Source organism: Rhynchophorus ferrugineus, unplaced genomic scaffold (genome assembly GCF_030347505.1).
Source record: "Rhynchophorus ferrugineus isolate W39M unplaced genomic scaffold, kcgeb_rfMv2 rfM2, whole genome shotgun sequence".
Taxonomy (NCBI): domain Eukaryota; kingdom Metazoa; phylum Arthropoda; class Insecta; order Coleoptera; family Curculionidae; genus Rhynchophorus; species Rhynchophorus ferrugineus.
This window is the reverse complement of record NW_027472581.1, coordinates 38,698,927-38,713,366: the sequence shown is the minus strand read 5'-3', so window position 1 is coordinate 38,713,366 and position 14,440 is coordinate 38,698,927. Positions and strand designations below refer to the sequence as shown.

At 31.6% G+C, this 14,440-nt stretch overlaps 1 protein-coding gene and 1 pseudogene across 2 annotated transcripts in view; both read left to right on the top strand.

The window, feature by feature from the left end:
• The window catches only part of LOC143192053 (annexin B11), a 43,306-nt gene that overhangs the window by 16,051 nt on the left and 12,815 nt on the right, over positions 1-14,440 (top strand). The window lies entirely within an intron of this gene.
• LOC143191998 (annexin B9-like) lies at positions 7,408-11,749 on the top strand (annotated as a pseudogene). Its single transcript, XR_013004687.1, has 7 exons — positions 7,408-7,423; positions 7,483-7,663; positions 8,892-9,081; positions 9,148-9,326; positions 9,382-9,635; positions 11,274-11,529; positions 11,588-11,749. The product of XR_013004687.1 is annotated as an annexin B9-like (transcript).

Sequence of the window (14,440 nt, the reverse complement as noted above, 5' to 3'; positions counted from 1 at the left end):
TCAGATGAAATTCTTCACACTGGTTTATTATTTTCTTTATTATAATTGCCAAGCCGCATCTAATATTTTTATCTAGATTTATAGGGTAATATTTTATGATCTATTATATTAAAGAAGGATTGATCTGCCAAGTGCCTCTCACAACCCATAGGTATTAACTATTTAGGAATACCTCTAAGCTGTTATGTTTGCAGTTTTATTTACATTTCAAGCGACAATACGTAAGTATTTTTGCTTATAATTTATTTCATCATTAGCACGTTTTACATTATATATGCTTTTACAGAAAATACAGAGTTAGAGTTAGTTATATTTTGAATAACCGGATATTCAGATCTGCACTTCACCATAGGTAGATGTTGTTGCTTAATGCAGTTTCTCTCAACTCTTACTCTTACCGAAGATATTGAGGAGTGCAGATTTCTAGCCTTTACTTTAAATGTTCTGAATGAAGATGGAATGATATGATGGTCTATTTCTTGCTGCGTACTACATTTGTTAACCTGTCGTCATTTAGTTTGCGTGATTAAAATAAAACAAAGTTATAACATATTTGTTTTACGAATCACTTATGATTCGGGATGGGACGGAATTAATAGCACCACTTATGGCTTTGTAACAAGAGATAAACTTTGTTTTCATTGCTAGATACAAATTTCAACGCCCTTTACATGTTGTTCTTCTTTTTTAAATATTAGGAATTGGCTCTTTCATCGACATGTATCATGTATTTAACAATTAGTTACCATCAGTGATTTTAATCAAAGTTTGAATCTTCCTCAAGTAAACCATTGCCTATATCACCAGCTGTGTTTATTATAATCAATAGATATCAATCTATAATTTATTTTGTATGTTTATCAAAAACATTTTATTAAATCATATTATAAACGAGTATATTAACTATATTTGACAATAATAAATTTGTATATTTATTGTTAAATAGTAAGTTCCCTAAATCGGTTACTAAATTAAACACACTATGATTATTTTCACCTCAGAACTTATTATGACCGTGGCATGGCGGCATGCTTGTAGCAGGACTCCTGGTTGGTGGGACATTTTTCTCTACACACCTCATATTGGAATTAACATCTGAGTGATATATCTGCTGTATAAAGAATAACATAGATAAGTGAATCTCTTCTAAAATTGCTGTTTTTAATGAGTTTTACTTTACATTTTAGTTCTAAAATATGGTAGTCTTTGTGGAAAGCAGCTAGAAAACCAATTGTTGAGTATAGTGTGGTTTATCGATAGTGGTCGGATAGTGGGATATATCGATATAACTATATTCTCTGAAAAATATATCGATATATTTGGCTGATATTTTTTTGCCCGATATATCGATATATTGTATTAGATATTTTTAGCCGATATTTTACTATATTTTTCCAGAACAAATTAAATATCATTTTTAATTTTAAAGGTTTATTAAAAATATTACTACTTTTTAAGAGATTTAGAAATAATATATATTTTTTTAGGCTAATATTTCACTATTTTTATTTTTTCTAAAAATATCAATATATTTTTTTTTAAATGTCGATATTTTTTCGTCCGATATATCGATATATTGATATTTTAAAAAAATATCAACTTAAAAAATTCAACCTTTTTCCAATTGTTATTTCTAGAATATCCACAACTTTCATGTATACTACAAATAATATAAATTCAAATATAACGTTCCAACAACCCTTGGAAAACTTTTTTTTATGTTGTTAATAATTATTTTATATGAGATTATTATTAAGTATCTTTTCTCAAATGTAATTCAGTTCAATTTAATAAAAACTAAGAAAAATAAGTCATATTTTTAAGATATTCTTTTATTTTCATGTCACGTTTTTGATATTAAGCATTTGTAAGATAAAAATCCTAGATAAATATTGTTTCAGATTTCATAACAAGGTTCTTGTAAGTAAAAAACAAATATTTTAATTTTTCACGTCAGGGATATTTTCTCGAAGGCAAAACCTATGTTATTCATAATCCCGCCATTTTTTCCCACGTTCGTTTAGATTTTTTGACCCGATCCACGGATCCTGGAAGAACTTTCTGTTCGGCACCAAGCGCTGAAAGCCATGCGGCAACGCTGGAACTAAGCAAAGTATATACCCTCTGCGACCTTGAGCCAATTTTGAAACCAGTTTGGCACAAATACTTGCCAAATGCAGTTCTGCTGATGCGCATTTTCAATTTTCTCTCTAAATTCACCCCGAATGCTCAGGTCTGTACCCACCATAACATATAACAGCTATTATCGAAGTAGAGCATCATACAATACAATATATACAATGTACTTAAGAAATAAATATACACAAATAAAGGTCGTGTTTCTGGGTACACCCCCTCGTTGATCTTTTAAATAAATATACAGTTATTCTTGGAAATAACCTCAAATAAGATTGTTATTTACTTATAACACTGGAGGTCGAGATATAAAAATAAAAGAGCAATCAATGTGTTCAATATAAATAACGCGTAGTAGTAGTGAATTACTTTTAATTAGTGTAATAAATTACTTTTTCGAAATCAAAATATATCAGGTATTTATAAATTGTAAAAAGTCAGAGAGGGCTACATATCACGATTTCTAATTATAGTAAATATAAATTTAAGTACACACCCTATAAATATACTAAACACATAATACTTGTAATTTATTAATTTGTTAAAACATTTGTATTTAGTTCTTCTTAGTGGATAAAAGAAATATTAACTTTAGATAATGTTTAGATGTATCTTGGCCCTTTTCATTATTTTAATAACTTTACAAGAGGCAGAATGCGATGGTAATGGTCTACAAATTAAACATACAATTTTTTAACATATATCGTTCTAGTTCTATTTCATATAGTTCTAGAACCTTACCCACGGACCTAGTTGTCTTCGCTTTGACTGACACCCCTTCCTCCTTCTTCCTCCAGTTACAATACGACATATTGCTTTCAGGAATGTAATAGTGTCCTCATGTCTAGTCTGTAGTGAAGATTCGCGTTAAAAAAGCGCCCCCTCCGCCTCGTATCGCGTCAACAAGCGGCGACAAACTTTCAACCGCGTAAATTTTTGCTCGAAGTTCAACAGTTTGGGAAGCCGTCGCGCCGTTATTTTGCAATATTGAAAGTGTTTGTAGATTATAGACTCTACATAACCAATACTGATGCCGAGTTCAGCTGAAATATCTGGAACATTCATCCTACGGTCCTCCAAAATGAGTTGTTCTACGCGGCTAACGTTGTCTGGTGTGATGTTGGTTCGCGGTCGACGATCATGCGGCTTGGCTCATTTTCGATGGTTTCACGGCTATCGTTCAGTGCGTTGGCCCATTTTAACGGCAGCCCTACTCAGGCACTCACTACCGAACTGATTTCGCAAACGCAGAAAAATTTTCGTTTTTTTAACGCCTTTCCACACTAAAAAACGAATGACAATACGTTGCGCTACGGCGGTCGGCACTTGATTCTGGGCTGGACATTCATGTACCTCATGTCTATGCTGACTTCATATAGAAGAACAGTCATATAGAATCAGTGTTGACATTTTGCTCATCAATGGCTACTGATCTCATACCGGTATGATATCGCCCGGTTTTGAAGTATTCGTCCTGATACCAGGTCTCGTACTCACAATATCATCCACTAGTTCTGAATCATTCGTAATCCTTGCGTTTGAATGTGGCTAATCTAGCACTCGCTAAACAAACATTAACCTTACAAGTAATCGTCTCTAAATTCACCTCTTCTTCATAACTTTGACATCTACCTGTCTTCCCATGTGTGTATCGATTTCGCAAAACTTGGAATTCGTCGAAATTTAGTAATATTTGCTTACTAATATATGACAAACACGTAAACATTGCATTTCGTAAACTTCAACAGATCATGAATAATCAAATATCTAGATCACATAAAACAGACCATTCTACATGAGTTATATAGGTTGTCTTTATAGTTGTTGTGCCACCAAACAAGATTTTATATAATGTATAATATTGTTCTTAAAATGTCATAATACAAATCATGTGAAATAAAAGCTGTTTTCAACATCTGATAAATCCTCCTTCACAAGTATTTGATCAATCACAGAATATAAATCAATTAGTGTAAGAATACACATATTACTTTGTTTTTAACTGCGAACAAATCCAAGTCACAAGCAATATTCTTTTCTTAACCAAGCTAGCATTATTCCCAATATGAAGTCATTAGACTGGTGAGCATGTTCTTCTACGGAGCGTAAAAGTTAAATCTTAAGTATTTAATTTTAAAAGTTTGGCGTAATTTTTTGTACTTAATTAAAGAGGTTTATTAAAAATATCAATTATACTGCGAAAAAATATTGAAATTTCTTTCTCCGATATATAAATATATATTTTTTTAAATATCGAAGCCGATTTATCGATAATTTTCTCGGTGGCCGACTCCCCTAATATCAACTCGAGCAATGACAACTCCATAAATAGAAAGTATCTCTCTTTCTCTGACTTCGTATAACATCAAATTGGATAGTTGGCACAGGCTTAACATCAATACTGATCTTGATATCTTCTTCTTCTTCTTCTTGATATATTCTTCAGTAACTCTATTCGGACAATTACAGCTTAAATGAACAAGCATATCACGCGTTGTTCCATTTCCTAAATTTCATTCTTTAATCAGACTCTAATAACAATACTCACTATGTCCCGGCGCAAATAACAAGCATTCTCGGCTTTTATTCTCCACGCCCCGTCTTGTAATTTTCCAGCAGGAATTGTGGCTGCTAAGATTTTCCACATGTTAACTTGTGCAACAATTAGACAGTATCGACCTCAATAATTTCCCTCCTAGTTTTTATATGCACCTCAGTAATCAAAGTCACATTTCTGGGCTCAAATAACAAGCAGACAAGACTAAACGCCTTGTGACCCTTGCCAGCCTCTGCATTACTTCAGCACATCAACATCTTCGATCTTCGTGATTATTCAATTTTTAGTACAATTCACTATTTTGTACATCAATTTTCGCTTGCTTCTCTAACTCCAATTCTCGTTATTTGAATATACATCAATTTCGGTTTCTTGTTCTCATTGTAACGTCATATATGTTTCACTGATCATTAATCCATTCTCATAATTCGATTTCGAAGTTATATTTATTTGATTCAACGTACATCAAATCACTTTAACGATATTATTTATATAAACTGATATATTACCTTAGAACAACATATTCACTAGTTCTCATCCTCATTATATCGTCCATTATGTCCAATTAGATTACATTTCCAGAATTGCCCAATTAATAACTAATCAGCTTCGCCTTCCTTGAACAGCTTCTTCTTTCACAACTCTATACTGAGATTGAATAATATTAAATAGCAATACATGATCACCAGACGCTACGAGCATATTTTGAATATAATTCCACTTCTGATTTGTAAACAATTCTTTTTCTTCTTGGTAAATAAAATACAAACATTCAACAAAACATTATAATGGTTAATATCTTAACAATATACAAGGTAATACAATGATGATTACAGTAACACTCATCTATGAATTACGTCAACATAATACTCTTCGAGAGACTCAAGATACGCTGCCACCAGAAACCACTTTTGGTGGCGTTTATGTATGCTTCAAGCCATCCATAGATCATAACTACGCATCACTAACTTTAGCCACTTTGACGTCAGTTTCTGCATTATAAAATAGTTATAATTTATATTTACAATTGCAACCATAAAACTGATCTTTGATTTGCCATAATCTAAGAATAAAATTGAAGAAATAATAAAACAGAGTAGTATTAAAGACCACCAGATCCCGCCGCAGCTCTTAACATAGCAATTAAACCAGTAATAAGTTAAAAGTAGCGACATCTAGATGTAGGACGTCGAGAAATATTTCACATAAAGTTAAATCTCTATTTCTCTGTGTCAATAGTTTCACTATCATAAAGGATCGCCATTGTTGTTGATTTTCAAATATTTATGGGTATTTATTACGTTCAAAAATTTAATGTTTGTTCTACTGTCAGATCAATTCTTAGATGTATATTTTATAAGCAATGAGGATGGGGATTTGGGATGAGGAAATTGATAGGTATTGTGCTCACAATCCAACAGTGAATAAAACTATGATCGAACAACAAACGTTTTTTCATCAGAACAAAGATTTAGTCAGAAATGGATAAGAAATAGAAATAGAATTGGTAGAAAATAGCATTGGGTCGAATATCATATGACAATCGAGAGGAGATTTAATTCACCGACAATCGACGAAATGGCTATTATTATGTCGGAAAAAAATTACAAAATCGTTGTAGGTGATACGAAGTTCACTGGGTCATCTAGTTAATTTTAAAAAATTGGATACAGCAAGTTGTGCATGCAACGCATACTCCATTCGAATGCGACATTGAAGAAATTAAAAGGATTATGTATTTTCAGCGTCATTTCATCACTGTACCAATTATACCAAAGAAACTGGAAACAACTTTAATTGATATTTGAAGAATATAAAAGCTAACGAGTAGATTTGGAACATATAGCTTATACATTTTTGGTTACTATAATATAATAGTTAATAATATGATAACATAGTTAATAAACTCAAAAAACACAAGATATGGATTATCTTGCATCTGGTGTCACATATTCCGTAAAATTAATTTAATCAAAGTTGGTGTAAGTCTATCGTCCAATAATAATAAAAAACCAGTTATGAGCTCGACAGTTCTGTGGATGCCATTCAGAACAAGCTTCAAATGCAACTGAATCTAGCTAGGCCGTACATAAATCCAGAGAAAAGGCAAGCGATTGTCTCCAAGGATAATTTTAACCATAAAAGCTTCTAAATGAGCGAAAGCCCCTCTGCCGAAACTTCAAAAAGTCTCATACTCAAGTCTACACAGAACGTACAAAAAATCCCACAATTCTTTAATCAAGGCTTATCTTCCCGCCGAAGGAGGTTTTCCCCCTGAAACGGGAAGCCATGAGCCTTTGAACTTTGGAATTCAAAATCATTAATAAGAAAATTTAGTACAAGACGGAAAGTGTATGAAGACGAATTGAGTATCGAGCTTTATCATCATGCAAGATAGCCATAAGTTGAAACGAATAGATTTGATTCAAGCAATTAATACAGACTGTTGTTGCAAAAGTATAAATACGATCAAGTGCCCTTTGAAGGTAAAAACATTCGTGAAACTCTACTTGAAAATATTTGAACTGAAAACTTTATCGCACCTGACTTATTCGCCAGATTTATCTCCTTGGTCATTGCTATCTACTATCCTTTTTTCCTATCAACTTTACTAGGCGTTTTTTCGTCACGGAATTCTGATACTACCGAATATGAAGAATAATCTTAGTTAGATACACAATTATTTCAAAAAGAAACAGTAGGAAACCAAAACAATGTCAGAACTTATTTGTACATCCTATAGTTACCGACTATTTGTATAATATTAATTGGTAATCTGTCCTTTTTAGATTGGTTAGAAATTGTCATTAAAAATGAATTTGCTATAACTCGAAGCATTAAAAATCAATCGGCATTTTTCGCCAGATTGTTCAGCGAAAGTCTGGGTATTAATGATGAGAGCTTAACTCGATTAGTGGTCACTAGATCCGAAAGAGATATGGTAGAAATTAAACAAGAATTTGAAGAAAAGTACGGTGAAATTTAGTTGACGCAATTAAGGTAATTTGTGAAAGATAACGTTCAAATTAACAAACAAAGATAATGTTTAAACTAAAAATATATTTTCAACTTAAATGGCTGTTATTAATATTAGCATTATTTAGCATTTTTTACAACATAAATAGTTCATAAAATCAGTTCATGATGATATTCCATTGGCCCATTTTTTAAATATTTTATAGCTTCTTTAATACAAAAAATTAAGATAGATCTGATGTGTCTTTCTTGAACGACTTCTTCCTCTACTTCACTTCATTCTTTTTTACTTACGGATTTAATAACTTTACTTAATGTGCTCTTTATTATATGACAATATTAATAAATTACCTCTGTTCAATTAATTTAATTTTATAAAATTTTAAAAAGGTTTCAATTTATTGAAGATTAGGCGGAAGCTTTTGTTTTAATACTGCCAAGAACAGGAATAGTGACAAATTAAATTTTACAGAAATCACGTCACCGTAATGACTCGATGTCAGGATAGTAAAGTTAAACAACATGACGTCTTACCTTGAAAAATTAAATGTCTTCTTTGAAATCCGGATAATTCAATGAATAATTTTATTAATAATGATGTACACATGTAGTAGTAGAAGTAATAAAAATACAGTGATATCAAAATGACTTGACAAGGAAACACACCATCGAAGAAAACAAGATCTAAAGGTAAATGCTCTGTAATGAAAGTAAAATACATTACTTGGATATACAATTGTTAATTAAGTAAATTAGGCCTCCAGGGGGATATCACTACTTAATAAGATGCTCCAAGATCATCATTGGTGGTGTCAAAAAGAGTTTAATGTAAATATAATAAAACAACTCTAACCGATGAGTTATTGTGGCTGTTTAATTAACGGTAATTTACATTATTTAATAATTTATGCAATAGATGTACTATAGTGTTAAAATGAACATCTTTGTTTCACTATTTTATTTCAACTAGAATTTTGTTGTATGTCAAACCCAAACTGAACTAAAACTCAGAGTTGATGCGGCAACATTGCGACATATCAACATATTTTGACGTCATAAATTTAGATGACGTATGTTTACACCAACTTTGGATAGACTATAAGTTAGGTTGTTTACATTGATACTTCGAATTATTACCGATTGATACGTTAAAAACGTTTAAAATTAAATAAATATGACGCATATAATTATTTATTATTTTAGAAACATAAAACTGATTGCAATTATTATTTCAGAGAACACCTACTGTTGTTCCGGCCGATCCATTTGACCCCAGATCAGATGCAGCAATTTTACGAAAAGCTATGAAAGGATTTGGCACGAATGAGAAAGCAATTATTAATGTTCTTGCACATAGATCTAATGAGCAACGATTAAGAATTGCATATGAATTCAAGACTATATATGGACAAGTATGTTTTATACAGAGTAGTAGGTTATGTATGTATACTACGTAAATCATAACTAATTTATTTTAGAGTTTAAGAAGATAATTAAAGTCTGAAACAATTGGTAACTTTGAACATATTCTCGTAGCAATGATAACTCCTTTACCAGAATATTATTGGAGAGGGTACTGAGGAGAATGTTTTAATTAAAGTGTTAGGCACAAAGTCCAACGAGGAGATAATAGTAATTCAAGAAGAATACCAAGCATGTAAGCATTTTGAAATAATTTAAGTCAATCAATAAATAATATACCGTTATTTCAGTCTATTCTGTAGATTTAGAGGATGATTAGAGGATACCAGCGGGACATTTAAGTAACTTATGGTATCATTATGTAATGCTTGTCGTGACGAAAGTATGATGGTGAATCCAGAAACTGCCAAAGCTGATGCAAACGCTTTATTAAGAGCTGGTGAACTACGCCTAGGAACAGTTGAGAGTACTTTTAATAAGGTTTTATGTCAAATAAATTGGGCACAATTAAAATTAATATTCCAAAAGTACTACAATATAACAGGTTATATGCTGGTTCATGTTTGTGATATGAATATCTATAACCAATAAAATTAAAATGAATATTCTTCACTGGATTTATTTTATTTTCATATTATATATCAATATATTTGTTTTAAGATCATATAATAAGTCATACATAATTAAGATGCAATCATGCAATTATATTTTACCCAACTGAGTACAGTATTCATTATACTAACAACACACGTTTCAGTAATTTTAAAATATTCCAATAACGCTTTTTCGAATTATTTTATGTACACATTATGGATAGAATATATTTCATACATTTTCAGTAAGTCTCCTTTTACCAACTATGGGTTTATCTGGATTTTACACTCTTGTCTAGAACATTCACACATTTTAAACAATCACAAACATAAATTTACGACCATGCCCCAGCAGAATTCGAACCCGCGGCTATCGCAACAGTAGGAGGACCGTCTCATCGCCTTTACCACTGCGTCACCAAGCCGGCAGTTCTATATTTTTAATACTACAATTTTTAATATGCTCATGATGAACAATACCTTTCCAATCCCACAAAACATTTAGCATCACCTTTATTCGATTTTTCAGTTGGAGTTGTGTTTTTAATGGTTTATTAAATAATTTGAGATAAACTAGAATGTGCACGGCAAAAGTCGCGCTAGCATTTTGGTTATGGGACGTTTCAGTTTCGCCTCAACCATTTTGTTGTGTTGGTCCAAATTTTATTATGGATGATCTTGTCTACACAACAGAATTGTTAATGCGAAACTGAGTTAAACGTCACATAACCAAGATGATTTTCAATCAAAATGGTAGCGGGACTTTTGCCCCACCTTACATGCCGTTCAATATGATATTTCATACATTTTCAAATAATATAATAAACGAATATAAATAAATCCATTATTTTACTTTTTGTTTTGTTAATTCAATGTATATTCTATACTTTTACATATTTTTAATAATTTATTTGTAGTCGCTTTTTACCGTACTGTTTTTGAAGCTAATATATTAATATAAATATAAACATTATCACTGTATGTGATTTCTCGGCGTTATCATAATGAGATACAGTAGTTGCAGTAGCTGTTTACAGTACAGAGTCGAATTAACAGTTTGACCAGGTTCGAGAAGCTCATGATGAAGTATGCCTTTTCAATCCCACAAATTTTTATCATCACCTCTCTTGGCATCAATGCAGGCTTTGTAACTGTTTATAATTCACACATTTCAGTCAACAATAGCTCTCTATTATAGGAATGCAGAAAAAATATCAATATATCGATATATCGATAATTTCTGAAAAATATATCGATATTTTTGGCAATAATATCGACATATCGATATTTTTAACCGATATATTGTCAAAATAAATTAAATATAAATATTAAATATTTATAAAAATTATGTATTTTTTGAAGCAAATATTTCACTATTTTTTTACTTAAAAATATCGATATATATATTTGTAAAATATCGATATATTTTATACTTGTTGCAATAACCCAACATAAATGCTCTATTATATACTAAGAAACACTGAATATCATTTTTCTCCAACATAACATGCTAGTTTACACTATGAGTACGGGTTTTGAATTTTTCCTCCGTATTTGTATATATAGTCAAATATTTAATTCTGTTTTAGGTAATGATATAGAACAAGCTATAAGGAATGAATTCTCAGGAAGTGACGAACAGGGCTTCCTCGCTATTATCCGTTCAATTAAAAACAAATCGGCCTTTTTTGCTAAATGTTTATACGAAAGCATGAAAGATCTTGGTACAAATGACAATGATTTAATTCGTTTAGTCGTGATCTGATCAGATCTGAAATTGACATGGTTGAAATAAAAAGAGAATAGGAAACAAGATATGGAGAATCGTTAGCTGATGCTATTAAGGTATGAATTTTAATATAAATGGTTTTTATGTTTTTTATACTAACTTATGTAATTTTAGGATGACTGTTCCGGTTATTATAAAAGGTGCCTTTTGCATCTTATTGGTGATTAATAATCTACAAATACTGGAATAACAAGTATCTGAAGCTTCAAATATACATTATGCTATTTTTGTAAACTTTTATACAAATATATTTCCAAATTGACCGAATATTTAATTGCCAAGTATAATGTTTTATATAAATTTTTCATGTATGTAAGATATTTTATATTTATTCAGAAATATATAATATGTTTATAAAATATAAAATGTCTATTTATATCCTAAAATTTGTGCAGCTTTTATATATAAAAAATCAGTTACACACAGAAAAAAATGTCTCAATTGGTTTAAGATGACGATGTTGTTAGTTGTACCACAACAATAATAAAACATCTTTAATTTCATAATTCATTATATATCATGATTTGGCAATTACGAATACATATCGTGCTAAATATCTATAAAAAAAAATTATAGAGGATTCGAGGAAGCAATTCGAAGTCCAATTCATGGATTTTTGCCATCGTTTTCACTGACTTGTGACACGGTGCAATATCTTGGTGAAGCAGCACTTTCATTTTCTTCAAATGCGGTCGTTTTTCGGCAATTTCGTCTTTCAAACGGCCCAATAACGCTATGTAATAGTCGCTGTTGATGGTCCTTCCCTTTTCAAGGTAGTCAATGAAAATTATTCCATGCGCATCCCAAAATACAGACGCCATATACTTGCCAGCCGACTGTTGCGCTTTACCATGTTTAGAAACGGGTTCAACGTGTGCAGTCCACTCGGATAGTGGCTATGAATGATATGGCTTGATAAAGACAGATAACTTACAACATATATCTACTGGTGAACATATTGGCATTCAGACAGAAAAAAAAAACTAGATACTATAGACTTCTGTATTAAAAAAAATATTGATACAAAAAGGTGTCATGCAGAATCATGTTTCGACCTGTTTTCTGACCATTCACCAATAATAATAACACTTTCTTCAATAATTACCATCAACGATAAACCCCCTTCTCTGTGCAATAATAGAACTAACTGGCCCTTATTTTGAGAAAACTTAGACCGAAACATCGCTTCAAACTTACCGTTACAAACTGAAATGTATATAGAAATAGCAGCAATAAACATTTCAAAAAATATACAGAAGGCAGCATATTCCGCGACTCCTAATAGTGAAACATTTCCAAGAAAAAATACACATATATCATGTACAATACAGAAAAAGATAGCAGAAAAAAGAAAGTTACGACGGAATTGGCAAAAGCAAAGGACTGATGAAAATAAAAGAAAATTTAATAGGGCAATAAAAGAGCTAAAAGAACTAATCCAAAATGAACAAAACCAAGGCATTCAAGAATACCTAGAGAATTTGATACCAACTGAGGCTACAGACTATTCGTTGTGGAAAGCAACAAAAAAGCTTAAGTGACCCCAGCAACATAACCCACCTATTAAAACAAACGAAAATAATTGGGGTACAAGCAATAAAGAGAAGGTCGATATTTTCTAAAAAACGCTTAAAAATGTTTTTAAACCTTTCCAGTTTCAGCTACATAAAGATGACGAAAATAAAATTACTAGCTTTCTAGATTCGCCATTTCAAATGGACTTACTGAATGATAAATTAACGGTCAAAAAAAATTAAACAAACAATAACTAGAGAGAGTAATATTAAAAAAGCTATTGATTATGACTTAATTACTGGTAAAATTTTAAAATAACTATCAGAAAAGTGTATAAATTTATTAATATTTATATTTAATGCTATGGCACGAATAAATTACTTCCCTAGCATTTGGAAAGTAGCTAAAATATTAATGATTCTTAAACCAGGAAAAATACCAGAAGATGTGATCTCCTATCGGCCTATAAGTTTATTACCGATAATCTCGAAAGTTTTCTAGAAACTATACATAAAGAAGCTAAACTATATAATAGAAAAAAGAAAATTTTTTCCAGAACATCAGTTTGGATTTCGCAATAAGCATGAGACTATAGAACAAGTGCATAGACTTGTAAACAAAATAAACGCTGACCTAAATGCCAAAAGATATTGTTCGGCTGCTTTTCTAGATATATCTCAGGCTTTAAACAAAGTATGGCATACGGGCTTGCAGGTTAAACTAAAGAAACTTCTCCCTCATCAGGACTATCAGTTACTAAAATCGTATCTTACTAATAGACATTTTATTGTAAATCAAGGCGATAAATATATCGAAGTAAATCCCATATATTCAGGAGTTCCGCAAGGTAGTATACTGGGCCCAGTACTGTAACTTCTGTATACGGCCGCTCTGCCCACCACAAAAATAACTACTGTGGCAACATACACAGACGATACAGCAATCTTAGCATCCCATAAAGATCCAGTCACAGCATCAATATAGATCCACCTGGAGCAAATACAATTATGGTTGAAGACATGGCGCATTAAAGCCAATGAAACAAAATCCACGCATATAACGTTTACCCTGCGTAGAAGAACATGTCCACCAGTGAATATCAATCATCGTCAACTCCCCCAAGCAGAGCATGTTAAATATCTTGGTATGCACTTAGATCGACGCCTAACCTGGAAGAAGCACATACTCTCTAAACGGAAACAACTGGGACTAAATTATATCAAATGTATTGGCTCATCGGGCGCAAATCCAAGTTATCATTAGATAACAAGGTATTGCTGTATGAGTCTATACCCAAGCCTATTAGGTCAAATGGAATCCAACTATGGGGTACCGCTAGCAAATTTAACATATCCATCATTCAACGGTTCCAAAATAAAGTGTTGCGTGGCATTGTTGATGCTCCGTACTATATTTCAAATAAAGTGATACAACTCGATATTCCTCTTGAAC